Here is a 15211-nt window from a genome sequence, read left to right on the forward strand (position 1 = left end):
TTTTAATATTCCTCCATAACTTTTTTCACTCGCATCTGATTCTACTATATAAGTAAATTTTTTGTTTTCATCCGGAAAATATAGTTTAGGTAAGTTTTGACATAATAATTTTACCTTTTGTATTTGTATTTGGTCTTTTTTATCAAACTGATATTCTATATCTTTCTTTAATTTTTTTTTGTAATGATTTTAGATTCTCTGCTAATTTTGGTATGTATTCTCTTACTTGATTTACTAGTCCTAAGAATGATTGTAATTTCTTTTTTGTGTCTAGTTGTTCATTTGAGTTAATTATTTTTTGTACTATATGTGTTTGCATTTTTATTCCGTTTTTATCAATTTGTATTCCTAAGAATTCTATTTGATTTTTCATTATATCAGCTTTCTTTTTACTTAGACTTATACCTGAATATTCTATGATGTGTATAAATTTTTCTAATAATCTTATATGTTCATCTTGTGTTTTGGAATATAATAATATATCATCAATGTACACTACACAATTTTCTATTTGTTTAAAGTAATTGTCCATAAAGTGTTGATATCTACCTGGTGCGTTTTTAAATCCAAATGGTAATACATTTCATTCATAAAATCCTTGTGGTACGGTGAATGCTGTTAGTTTTTTAGATTCTTCTTCTAGTTTTAAGTGATAAAGTCCTGATTTACAATCAAATTTGCTAAAATAATTATATCCTTGTATTTGTCTTATCTTTAGTATTTTATATGGTATCGGATAATTATATGTTTTGGTTTTTGCATTTAAATTTTTATAATCAATAACCATTCTGCATTTTCCTCTTTTTTGTTCACTATGCTTATTTACAATAAATGATGGGCTTGTGTGCTTACTAATGCTTTCTTGTATATATCATTTTTCTAGTACGGTGAATGCTGTTAGTTTTTTAGATTCTTCTTCTAGTTTTAAGTGATAAAATCCTGATTTACAATCAAATTTGCTAAAATAATTATATCCTTGAATTTGTCTTATCTTTCGTATTTTATTTGGTATCGGATAATTATATGTTTTGGTTTTTGCAATTAAATTTTTATAATCAATAACCATTCTGCATTTTCCTCTTTTTTGTTCACTATGCTTATTTACAATAAATGATGGGCTTGTGTGCTTACTAATGCTTTCTTGTATATATCATTTTTCTAGTAATTCATTTATATGTTTCTTAAATTCGGTTAAATCATTAAAATTATACTTTAATGGTTTTTGGGTTATTATACTATTATTATCAATTAACTCAATTTTTACTTTTGTTTTATGTTTCTCCCATCTTTGTAGAGGATCCTCACTATATAATAATTCTAACTTATCTTGAATTATTTTTATTATATCTATAGAGAATATAATTAATTCTATTTTAGGATCTTCTTCTCCTATATATTCTAATTTTTGTGTAATTTTTTCACTTCCTTTTATCCATTCTGTTTTTTTTTTTTTTTTTTTTTTCTCTTTTTGCTCCTATTTTTTGTTTACATGGTGTTGTGAACCACCAGTGTGTTTTTGTTATTATACGTGGGTATAATTTTTCTAAAAATGGCATTCCTAATAACATATGTTTTGTAGTTAATTCAAAGTTATATATTCTATAGTTAATATCTTATCCCATATTTGTATTTTTATATTTTTTGCCTTATATGTGATCATACTTCCTTCATTATTAAATCCTGTTACTACTATCGGTGTTTTTAATTTTTTCCACTTATCTTCTGGTAAACAATTGTATTTACATATATTAGTTTCAGCTCCTGTATCTATCATTGGTGTATAATATCGGTTGTAATATCCTTCTATTATTATCTTTGCTGGTATATATATTTTCATATTTTTATTATACTAAAGTCCTTTTTATTATTACTCTTTTATTTTCATAATTTATTGTTAACTGTTTGTCTTCTAGATTATATGGTTTTACTTGTTCTAGCCATTTTATTCCTAAAATGATATTTTCATCTCCTTGATATATTTTTAATTTTATCACTATTGGTACTCCTCCAATGATTATTTCCTTTTCTGTAGTTTCTTCGGTATACATTAATGCTTTTGGTAGTTCGTGGCATGATTGTTCAATAGTTATTATTTCATCTTCCGTCACTAATTCTCTTGTAATATAGTTTTCTTCTCGTCCTGTATCTATTAATATTAAATATTTTCGTTGTTCCATTATTCACGTTATGTTGTAATGATGTGGTTTTATTTCTTCTTCCATTGATTTTGTGGGGTTTTATCTATTCTCCTTGGGGTACTCATTTTTGATGATATTTGGGGTATCTTATTGTTTATTCTTTTCGATGTGCTTAGTCTTTCTTTTACTATTTCTAAATCTTCTTTTATATCAATTTCATTATAACTATAATCATTTTTATCTATGACTGTAACTATCCTTTCAAAGGGATCTTCTATTTTTATTTTTTGCTGTTATTTTATGTTTTGTTGTTAGAACATATAAGTTTTTCCATCTAGCTGTAAATATTTTACTTCCTGGGGCTAGTTCTATCCCTGACATTCACCAGTATAATACTAGTGATTTATCTATATTTCTATCATTTATTGCTACTGAGTAGTTAACACTTATTATAAATTTAAATTTTTGGTATATGAGGTTACCTCTTACTGCACTTATTATACTTTTTTCTATGGGTTGTATAATTCTATCATCCGCTAAGTATATTTTTATGGGTGTATCTATTCCTTCTATAAAACATGCTTTTATTAATATTTCTGTTCCTCCTAAATGTACATATTTAATTGGATTTGTAGCCTTAATATCTTGTATTTCTTTATTTATTATTCGTTTATTTATTATTGGTATTTTGGCCTTTCCTTTAGTGTATTTGCAATCTATGACATGTTCTCTTTGACTTACTACATAATATTCTTCTTTTTATCGTTTAAACCAGTTTCTTATTGTTGGTATTTCGAATATTTTTGCTACGCTTAAGTCTAATTCTTTTCCTTTTATTTGTTCAAATATACTATTATCAAATATTATTTTCTGTTCTAAAGATTCTTCGTCTTGATGTTCTTCTTTATTTATTATTTGTATGTCTGCTTCAGTCATTTGTTATATTATAAAATTCATTATCTGATTCTATTTCTATGTTATTATCTATTTCATTTCCTGATATTTCATATATGCTATCTTCACTTTCTAATTCATAATCTATGTATTCTATCTGCGTATATTTTTTATCGTCTATTATTATTTTTTATATTTGTTTTTTCTTTGGATTCTTAGGTAATTTACAATCTCTAGCTAAATGTCCCAATTTTCCACAATTATAACAAGTACATTCCGTTAATTTTCTTTTTTGGTCTATATGGTCTTTTGGTTTTGTAATTTTTTACATAGTACCTTTTTCTTGGTTTTTTGTATTTATATTTTGATCTGTATTTTTTATTATATTTCTTTTTATTTTTATAATACCTATCCGTACAACCAAATTGAGGTGTTGTTTTATTTTTGCAACATGCAAAATTTTTTACTAATAATTTTTCCATTCTTATTTCTTCTTTATGTTTTTCACATAGTTCCATAAACCATCGTTGCAAGAATTTCATTCTAGCTCCTAAGGTGTCTGTTAATTCTGCTTCATTCCAACTTTTTATTATTTTTGAATTAAAAGGTTCTGGTAATTTTGTAAAATATAATTTTCTTATTTCTTTACCTTCTTCTGTGCTATATGTTCCTTTATAATAATATTCTTTAAATGCACATGTATATTTATCTATGTAACACATATTACATATTGTTAATTTTGTCATTAGATTTCGATTTATGATTTTTCTTTATTTTGTTCTTCTACCTCTGTTGTCATACTACTAAATTCATTTCTTATAGCTATTTCATATTTATATAATATTTCCATAGTTGTAGTGGCTATTCAACCATCAAATTTTTTATTATTTCTGAAAGTTGTTAAGCTTTCACTTGTTAAATTTTGTAGCCATAATTTTACTGTTCCTATAAGTGTTCTTTCTATGTATTCTAGTGCCTCTGTTATTATTATCTTGTTATCTATTAATTGTTTTGATATGTATTCTATTCATAATTGGATTGTTTTATTTATATTTGCTACACCGTCTAAATCTAAAAAATCATGTTGTTCAGTTATTGGTTTAGGCGTCCATTTTTTACTTAATCTTTTATTCCATGTAGTTTTTTCTTTATCATATTGTTCATAATTTTCATTATAATATTTTGGATTAAAATTTTTTGGGTTTTTTACTCCTGATGTGCTAGGTTTTTCGTCCATGTCTACGTCTTCTGTATTTACTTCTAAATTCTTTGTATTATCTATGTTTGCTAAAAGTTTCGTATATGTTTCGCTTGTTTCCGAATGTTGTTCTAGTTCATCGTTGTTTATTTCATCAATTCTTATTTCGGGTAGATTATCTTGGCTATTTTCTTCTTTTTCTTGTAATTCATCCGGTAATTGCAATTTTTCTTTAAATTTAATTATCTCATTTGCTAATTTTGTTTTTTGTTCTTTTTCTTTTTGTTTAATTTCATGTATTTCTTTTAATATTGCTAGCTCTATTATTTTTGTATTTTCTACTTCTTCTAATTGTTGTACTTCCTTTTTTGCTTGTTGTTTTATTTTTTCAATATATGTTTTTCTATCTATTTCTTCATTTTATTTTGTTATTTTTATCATAGCAGTTAAACTATCTTCTAGTTTTACCGTTTCTTTTTCTAACATTAAACTTATATTGTCACCTATTTTCTTATATCTTCTTCCTAGATTAGAAAATATTATCTTTATTTTTAATCCGTCATAATTTTCATATGTTTTTTCATCTATTGTGTATTCTTCTTTATTCATTTATAAATTATGTTGTAGTTTATATTCTAAGTTATTTATTTGTATTTCTAGATATAAAATAGTCTTTCTTTGTGCTATTATAGATTTGTGACAAATTCCTGCCAATATATTATTGTTAAGTTTATTTTGCCTATGTTCTAATTCTTATTTTTTTGCTATAATTATTTCATTAAGTTTTTGTCTATATTCGTTATTCTCGTTATTCATTGTATTTTTAAGTATTGAATATATTTATATTCTATTTTAGATATATTATCTATTAATTGATCTAATTTTACGTTATCAGTCTTTGTGATATTAAGTTGTTTATATTCTGGATATAATTTGTTTAATTTTCTTCTTATTTTTCTTAATTTTCTACTCGTACTTTTCTTACCATGTTTCTTATTATCCATAGCTTTGATAGTTTTTCTATAACGATGGGAAGAGGTCATTACAATAGATACTAATTTGCCCATCACTCGTCCCTGAGTGACAAACTCAACAAAAATAGGCTAAAGTAAGAATGGGGTAGTACTTGAATCGATGAACAATTGGGGATATTTGTCTCGCATGTCCTTCTCGGTTTCTCAAGTGGCTTCCTCAACTAGACGATGCTTCCATTGAATGTCACGGACTTGATCTCTTTGGTCCTCAGCTTCCGGACATCTTGATCAAGAATTGCAATCGGTTCCTCATCATATTTGAGGTCTTTCTCTAGCAACACTGAGTCTCAGTTTATGATGTAATCCCTGTCACCATGATATCTCTTTAACATGGATACATGAAATGTCGAATGAACTCATGATAGATTAGGTGGTAAGTCCAATCTATAAGCCAATGGTCCTACACAGTCAACAATCTCAAATGGTCCAATGTATCTAGGACTAAGCTTGCCTTCTTACCAAATCTCATCACCCCTTTCATGGGTGACACTTTAAGAAGCACATTCTCACCAGTCTGAAATGCCATGTCTCTTACCTTATGGTCCGCATACTTTTTCTGTTTACTCTAGGTTGCTAAAAGCTTAGCTTGAATACTCTTCACTTTATCTTGAGCATCCTTCACTAAATCTACCCCCAAAGGTTTCACATCTCTAGCCTCAAACCATCCTTTGGGTGATCTACAACCCCCCATAGAGTGCCTCAAACGATGCCATATCTATGCTGGAGTAATAACTATTATTATAGGAGAACTCACACAACGGTAGGAGCTTTTGCCAATGCTCTCCAAAGTCAATCACACATGCCCTCAACATGTGTTCTAACCCTTGAATAGTCCTCTCTGACTGTCCGTCCATCTATGGATGGAAAGCTATACTAAAAGTGAGTTGTGTCCCCAATTCATCATGTAGTTTCCTCCAAAATTTAAATGATAATTGTGTACCATGGTCTGAGATGATAGAAAGGGGCACCCCGTGCAGCTTTACTATTTCCTATATATAAACTTTAGCCAACTATTTAGCATTATAATCTATTCTAACCAGAATAAAATGGGCTGATTTAGTCAATCTATCAGTCACTACCCAAATAGAATTAAACTTTCCAAAAGTCTTGGGAAGACCAACCACAAAGTCCATAGCTATCTTTTCCCACTTCCATTCCGGAATTGGCATTCTCTGAAGCAAACCTATAGTCATTTGATGTTCATATTTCACTTGTTGGCAATTTCGACACTTAGCCACAAACTCCATTATATCTTTCTTCATGTCAGGCCACCAATAAAGTCGCTTCAAATCTCGGTACATCTTGGTCACACCCGAATGAATGGAATACCACGAACCATGGGACTTTGTCAACAACTTCTGAACCAAGTCATCTATTCAAGAAACACAAATCCTTACTTTAAAACTGAGCACACCTCCCGCATCAAGAGTGGTCTCTTGTGCCTTCCCAGACACTGTTTTATTTCCGAGCTCTTTCAAATGCTCATCCTTAAGATGTTTGGCCTTGATTTCCTCAAAGAACATGACCCTTACTTCTATGCTAGCTAACTGATATACTGTGAGTTTACGGTATTTCTAATACAATTCACTTACAAGTTGTGTGTGTCTAGGGCCTTTTTGTATTGATTTTTATGTGTTTTAATCATATTTTGCATGAAAGATGCTCAGGCGCAGAAGTAAAGAGACAACTGAAAGAAATGCAGAAAAGGGCATCTACGGACCGTAGGTCCATTGACGCTCCGTAGATGGTGGTCGTAGATCAGCAGGCAAGGCATGGAAGGAAAATTAGGGAAATCTGACCAAGTGTGGAACCACGGTGGCCACTGACGGTTCGTAGATGGATCTACGGACTGTACTGTTGATCTGTAGATTGATATTACGAGGGTTCCAGTACCTGATTTTTGAAGATTCCAAGTGTGGAGCTACGGAAGGGGATTGAAGGACCGTAGATCGATCTATAGTTCGTACTGCAATTCCATCGTTTGCTTTAGAGAAGCTGATTTTTGGAAGCTAAAATATTTTCTAAGTCTTGGCTGATGGAAGGGACTGACGGACCGTAGATGCATCTACGATCCGTGAGTAAGTCTCGTGGAATGAAGATGCGTGCCTGAACAAACTTTCCTTAATTTTTTTGCCTTTTAATTTATGATTTGATTTCTATAAATAGGGCATGTAAACCTCGTTTTTGGGGGTTTTGGAGATTTTATTTTATTCTAGTTTTCTTACGTAAGTTCATAATTCTTTCATCTAAACCAATGAATTGTGTTCATATGATTATGGGTAACTAAACTCCACAACTAGGGTTGTGGGAACCATGAGCGATTAATAAAGTATGAATAGTAAATAAGCAATTCTTGAATAGTATTTTGCATGCATTGATAATTCTTTCATTTAGAAGTCTTTTTAATGAGTGCACGCATTAGAACTCGCCTTGTTGCTACTTGCCGGACCAAGGAGGTAATTAACAAGAAAAAAATTATCAACATAGATTTAGTGTGATACTATCTAATAGGCTAGTGTCGATTGGTGCAAAGTATTAACTAAGTCAAACATCAATTATGATGTCTAATATGAGGTAAAGGTAAGGGTTAGTAAATTATACACACGTAGCCGGACCAAAGTGCGGGGTGAAATTCTCTAGATGCCAGACCAAGGATTTAGAGATACCTAACTTATCACTTTGCATGTAGTACACAAGAAAATGATTGTTATTACTAGGATTACTGCGTTATGAGCTTGTGGGAACACGTATACCCTAGTTAATTCTCTCATCTTGATAACAACCGAAATTGACTTTTGTTTACAGATTACTTACTGACTTCTTACAATTCGTATCACAAATCCTCCCTTTTTAGTTACTTGTTTCTGGAAGTAATTTGACTAATTGAATATAATTGTTGGTTAAAGTAAAGTCTAAATCATTTTCCTCGTGGGATCGACCCCAACCTACAAGTTGGGTTCTTTACGTGATAACGATCGCTTCTGCTTCTTTAGGGAGGTGTAATTTGAGCGTATCAAATTTTAGCGCCGTTGTCGGGGATATTTGGGTTTTACAATACACTTGGAATGATAGATAGTGATTTTGTTGCCTTATTGTATGTGATTATAAGTCTAAATTTAAGTTTCGACTTAGGGTTCCAAAGTTTTTCTATGAATACTTGGTTAAAATGATTAATCGAAATCCTAAGAATGACAAACTAGCATGATTCACTGTTGAAATACATGGTTAGACTAGGATATTGTTGAAAATGGTCTAAGATGTGGACTTGAAAATAAAGAATGGCTGAAATCTGGCACAGATCACATCTACGATACCCCGTCTACGGACCGTAGATCAACCTACGAACCGTAGATTAGGTTCGTGGTTGGATGCACCTGAAATTTCACCAAGTGTGAAACCACGCATGTGGACTACGGTCCGTAGATCAATCTACGGACCGTTTTGTACATCCGTGGTTTCCATCTGCGACCAATATTGTTGGTCCTCTGACCTACAGAAGGGTTCCACGGACCGTGGATCAGTCTACGGACCATAAGTCTTCTCCGTGGATGACCATTGTAGCCTCTGTCTGAAATTTTCATAGGACTTTGTTACTGTTCGTTTATAGTTCCAAATTTTCTTTTAGTTTGTTTATGGTTAGTTTTGGCACTAATATCTCTTCCACAGGTACGATGGCACCCAAGAAGCTAGTCCCCTACTCAAAACAGGGTAAGTTAAAATCTGTTGCTTCTAGCTTCAGGTTAATCGATGAGGACACGGACACGGACACGGAAAGCGATCCAGCATACGTTCCTCCCAACACAAGGACTTCTCCTACTGCACCCCAAGCCACCAGAGGCACCCCTCGGAAGGTGATTCCCGACGTAGTCACTGTCTCCCAGTCTAATGAGAAGCACACACTGATCGGGTCACCAACTGGGGCTGCTTCCAGTTCAGCTACTGGGTCTGCGTCTGGCTCCGAGAGTACCCATGCTTCGAGCTCTGAGTCCAACTTCAGGGTCCAAGTCTGCCTATGCTTCGGGGTCCAAGTCTGCCTATGCTTCGGGGTCCAATGCCAAGTCAGCCACTGAGTCCAGCCAGAATGAACAAGCAGCCTCATTTGATAAGGCCACTAGCTCAGAGTCAGTACCCATACCAAGGAATGAGAACCCTACTCTAGTGGCCGATGAGCCAAATAGATGGTGTATTGAGGGCCAATGGCAAATCTATCGGGATTCCAAGATGATTAATGACAAAGAGAAGATGGCCCGAATTATCATAGAAGAGCGCAGAGTCCTTACAGGGAGTTTTGATGTGAGGTCAAAATACATATTTTTAATCATTATTTGCCTCACATTTAGTATTTATATTTGTCCTTTATGAGCATAAATTTTATGGATTGTGCTAAATTGTGTATTTTATTTGTAGGATTAAATTGATGGAAAATTAGAGATATTTGGAGCTAAAACGAATTATAGATGGAAAGTTGAAGAAGGAAATCAAGCAGGCAGCTTAATGGAAATAAGTTAATATAATATTAATATAATTTATATGCAAATAAGGAATGAAAAACTTACCTGATGGTCCACGTATCAGGCAGCAACATCAAAAGAAGTTACACGCGGAAAAAAAAAAGGGAATCCAATTCCTTTTGGTTTTGGATTCCTAATTTGTTTGGACTCAATTATTTTATTTAGGGTTTTCTACATCTATAAATAGTGCATAGAAATAATTATTAGGGGAAGCCAAGAACCAAGATACAAGACACAATATAAATTTTCTTCTAGCTTAGGAACTTTGGAAGAGCCGCCGTGGAGGCCGGAGAATTGTGGTTTATTCTTTCTTCTCCTTTATTATTTATTTGTATTCGTGATTAATAAAAGATAGTTTAGCTATTGATCTTAACTTTTTATGATTAACACAAGCATATTTATTTTAATAAATTTTGATTGTGTTTTTGAGATAATGAGTAACTAACTTTTATAACTAGGGTTGTGGGAACCATGAGCGATTAACAAAGTATGAATAGTAAATAAGCAATTCTTGACTAGTATTTTGCATGCATTGATAATTCTTTCGTTTAGAAGTCTTTTTAACGGTGGCCAACGTTAGAACTCGCCTTGTTACTACTTGCCGGACCAAGGAGGTAATTAACAAGAAAAGAATTATCAACATAGATTTAGTGTGATACTATCTAATAGGCTAGTGTCGATTGGTGCGAAGTAATAACTAAGCCAAACATCGATTATGATGTCTAATATGAGGTAAAGGTAAGGGTTAGTAAATTATACACACGTAGCCGGACCAAGGTGCGGGGTGAAATTCTCTAGATGCCGGACCAAGGATTTAGAGATACCTAACTTATCACTTTGCATGTAATACACTAGAAAAGGATTACTATTATTAGGATTACTGTGTTATGAGCTTATGGGGAACACATTCCTAGTTACTTTTCATAATCTAAATACAAATAAATACTTAGTTCAAAGCTATCTTTTTATTATTTTTATTTTATTTTATTTCAATTTAAATCCCCTATTTTTATAACGACTATCGAGTTAAATATTTACTATTGACAATATTCTTCCATATTCTCTGTTGGATCGACCCCGACTCATAGTTGGGTAAATATATTACATACGATCGTTTATATTTCTTTTCAAGAAGTATATTTGAATGTTATCAAGTTTGCACACTATCCCCGACATTCACAGGGTTTTTAACCTTCACAAGTGTGACTAGATGGCTCGAGACCCAGGTACTTATAGTGAGGAGATTGTATGAGAGTTCTACGCCTCATATGCCGTCACTCTCCGTGGTTCGATCTCCAAGCGGTCAAAGCCCATAGCCCAGGACCCTCTCACTTCCACTATGGTTCGGGGTTGTCTGGTGGACATATCACATGCCAACATCAGCCGCTTTCTTTTTGGACCTACCACGGGTCACTCTTGGTCACTAAACACAACAGAGTTTTATTACAGATAGGAAATCCTGCGGAGCGGAGCTTTCCAGAGGAATGATGAGCAACGGGAGGCTGTTATACTGTGGTTGGATAAATACATTGCTCCAGATAGTGAGTGTGCGGAGCGGGTTGCGACACCACAGTTGGGTATCTGTAATGCCACATTAAATTTTGTGGCCAATTTCTTCAGGTTGTTGGTGCGGAACATGGTGTCGCCTACAAAAGCTGACAACCAACTCACATGGGATAGAGCGGTCATGGTTGCAGCATTTGTAGGAGGAGTGGAGATCGAGTTTGCCCGCATGCTGTTGGCACAGATTCACGAGAGGGCATTCAAGACCTCCATTACTTACCCCTTTCCAATTTTGATTTGCCAATTGTGCAGGGACTCTGGAGTGCCGATCTGGCATTGTGACAGGTTCATCCACCCTACAGGGACTTTGGATATAGGCCTCATTCGAGATGAGGCAAATGTGGCGGACCTCGCAAAGAACCTCAGGTTGAGGTACCTCCCTTGGGTGCAGATCTTACAGACACAGTGGGGCAGGCACAGGGCAGCGACCCCATTATACCAGATCATACCGATACTATCCAGGCCTCCTCTTCCCAGGCTTCTAGTAAGGCTCCTAGCTCATCCCGGTCCACACCATTATTAGGAGCTGTTGTTGTCCCGTTGGCCAGAGTACAAAAATAAGAGGCTCAGATGGCCACACTGCTGCATCACATCCTGCCTTGGATGCAAAATTTGATAGCCGAGTCTGGGCCAGAATGGAGCGAAGAATAGAGGGCATGATGGAGCGGAAGATCCAGGCCATTATTAAGCGTCTTGATGCCTTTGATTTGAGAGTCCTTGAGCGACCAGCCCCGACCATAGATCTATCCTCTTTTCAGTCTGAGTTAGCCAGTCTCCGGGCCGATGTTGAAGCCATTTTTGCCACCCCTAGAGTTGAGCCTCAGGCTGCACCTACTGCATTGGCTGACGATACAGTGCTATATGCTTTATTCAGTGGGACCGCCGAGGAGGGGTCTGAGCTTTCACATACCAAAGGCAAGAGGCACCGTTCTAGTCGCACCGAGGAGAAAAAATCCCAAAAGAGACAGCGTAGGCAAGAGAAGGAGGTTAGGAAGGCTTTGATGTTAGATGAAGAGTTTCGCCAACAGAGGGTGCGTGAGAGTATTGCAGGGGCATCGAGTTCTGCCCTAGTTGTAGAGGTCCCGCCTGTCATGAGGGACGTTGTGAGCACCACTGATGGTGCAGTTAGAGTGACCGAGTGCACTACTAAGGGTGCTATGATGGTTGATGTGGGCACTACTGAGGGTTCCAGCGAGCTCCGAGAAACCGGACCTACCCGCTTGTTGATGATTCTTCGGTGCAATGCGCCACAATTTTGCTTCACCCAATCCATTATCTTTTACTGTTTTGTATGCATTGGGGACAATCACATCTATATTTGTTGGCGGTGGGGTAAATGGATTGTGAGTAGTAGGGTGCAGTCTGAATAACCAAACTCATACATATTCTCTTTGGGGTTTTCTTGCCTGTGTTCTTTTCCCCCAAGAGACTGTGTAAATTTCTGTTGAACCGGCATGTGTTAGTATCATATGTGTAGAAGCAAGACAAAGAATGAATCATGATGGCTTATGAAAAATATACCCGTCCAACTTTGCTTATGTGTGCTAGAATTGGTAGACTAAGACAAGTTGAATGTGTTGGCTCTGAGTATGACATGATAATGAATCAACTTGATTGCATGACTTAAGCTAAAACTTGAACTGGGTAATCTGATAATCTGATAATGAAACTATGTGCCAAGATCGTGTGAGAATAATTGATTGTTCAAACAATTTTTGTGCAAAACTAGTAGTTGCCCGGTTACTCCTGCTAAGACAATTCAATCTAGAGGTTAGGAAGTGATCATAGGCTTTTGTTCTGATAAGTCCACAAATTGCCTAAAAGAAGGATCCAACCAAATAAAATAAATGCTCCCTTTGATCCAAATTCTTTGAGCCTAAAATTAGACTATTTCTTTCTAATCCCCGAACTCACCATCCCATAATCGACTATGTTGGCCACGGTCCCTCCTTGGACATGTGCACCTTGACTTAGGCCAAAAGCCTAAGTTGAGGGTGGCTAATGTAAAAAGTAACTTCAATCTTGGCCCTGACCTGACATCGGGTATTGTGCACCTCAAACAATAGAAAATCCATAAGTTAAGGGAGGGTGGCTATGAAAGAGGAAATTGAAAGAAAAATGGGTATGAAAAGAGTTTTATGTTGAAAAAGAGAGGAAATAATGCGACTTATTGAAAGCTAAAGAAAAGCATTATTATAAAATAATAAAATAATAAAATAATAAAATAATAAAATAATAAAATAATAAAATGATAAAATAATTTAAAAGATACAATGTCTAAAGCCACATCCGTGGTTGAAGAAAATCAAGGGAAAGAAGGCACAACGGTAGGATGTCAACAATAGGGCAAAACGAGGTTGAAGGCCTAGTGTAATGTCAAGGAGGGAAGAAAGTCACTAAGAAATACCCAAATGTACCACACCTGACCTTGAGCCTACGTTACAAGCCAAGAAAGTCCTATAGTTATCCTAGTGTGTAGTTTGGAGAGTCTAAGCAGTGAAAATAAGGGCAAGCCTATGGTGTTGAGCACTAACTGTACTTGAAGTTATTTCTGAGTGTGAGTGTTGAATGAATCCTTGTACTAAAAATTCATAGTCATTGTGTGAAAGAAAAGGGATTTCGTTTGAAGTAAGGGCACTAGTTAGATTGTCGAAAAGTTGGTACTTTGGTGATGGTCAAACAGTGTATGTTGTGTGTTGGTTGGTCGATTGTTGTCATGGTTTGATCTGCATGAATTAGCTTGTCAAGTCTAAGAGAACAAATTTTGCACCCGGAAAGTGAGTGGAATAGAGAGCCATGTGATTGCTTGTGCTTGAAATGCATGCTTCTATACAAGTGTCGTTTAGAGTCTTAGTGCGTCGCTTGAGGACAAACAACAAATTTAAGTTGAGGGTGTTGATATACCGTGAGTTTACGATATTTCTAATAACTTTCACTTACAAGTTGTGTGTGTCTAGGGCTTTTTTGTATTGGTTTTTATGTGTTTTAATCATATTCTGCAGGAAAGATGTTCAAGCGTGGAAGTAAGCTGAAAGAAATGCAGAAAAGGGCATCTGCGGAGGTGATCTACGGACCGTAGGTCCATTGACGCACCGTAGATGGTGGTCGTAAATCAGCAGGCAAGACATGGAAGGCACATCAGGGAAATCTAAACAAGTGTGGAACCACGGTGGCCATTAACGGTCCGTAGATGGATCTACGGACCGTCCTATTGATCCGTAGATTGATACTGCAAGGGTTCCAGTACCTGATTTTTGAAGATTCCAAATGTGGAGCTACGAAAGGGGATTGACGGACCGTAGATCGATCTATGGTCCGTACTGCAGTTTCGTCATTTTCTTTAATGAAGCTGAAATATTTTCTAAGTCCTGGCTGACGGAAGGGACTCACAGAATGTAGATCCACTGACGGTCTGTGAGTCAGTCTCATGGAATGAAGACGCGTGCCTGAACAAAATTTCCTTAATTTGTTTCCCTTTTAATTTAGGATTTGTTTTCTATAAATAGGGCATGTAAACCTCATTTTTAGGGATTTTGGAGATTTTATTTTATTCTAGTTCTTGACTTGGGAGATTAACTTGCAACTTTAGCAATTCTTAATTTCCTAAATTCGTTTTGAAGATTTTGGTGTTGCAATTCAAGTGGAATTTTTGGGTTTATTATTCTTCTTACGTAAGTTTATAATTCTTTCATGTAAAACAATAAATTGTGTTCATATGATTATGGGTAACTAAACTCCACAACTAGGGTTGTGGGAACCATGAGAGATTAACAAAGTATGAATAGGCAATTTTTGAATAGTGTTTTGCATGTATTGATAATCTTTCGTTTAGAAGTCTTTTTAACGAGTGCACGCGTTAGAACTCACCTTGTT

This window comes from Solanum stenotomum, chromosome 8 (assembly GCF_019186545.1).
Source record: "Solanum stenotomum isolate F172 chromosome 8, ASM1918654v1, whole genome shotgun sequence".
NCBI lineage: Eukaryota > Viridiplantae > Streptophyta > Magnoliopsida > Solanales > Solanaceae > Solanum > Solanum stenotomum.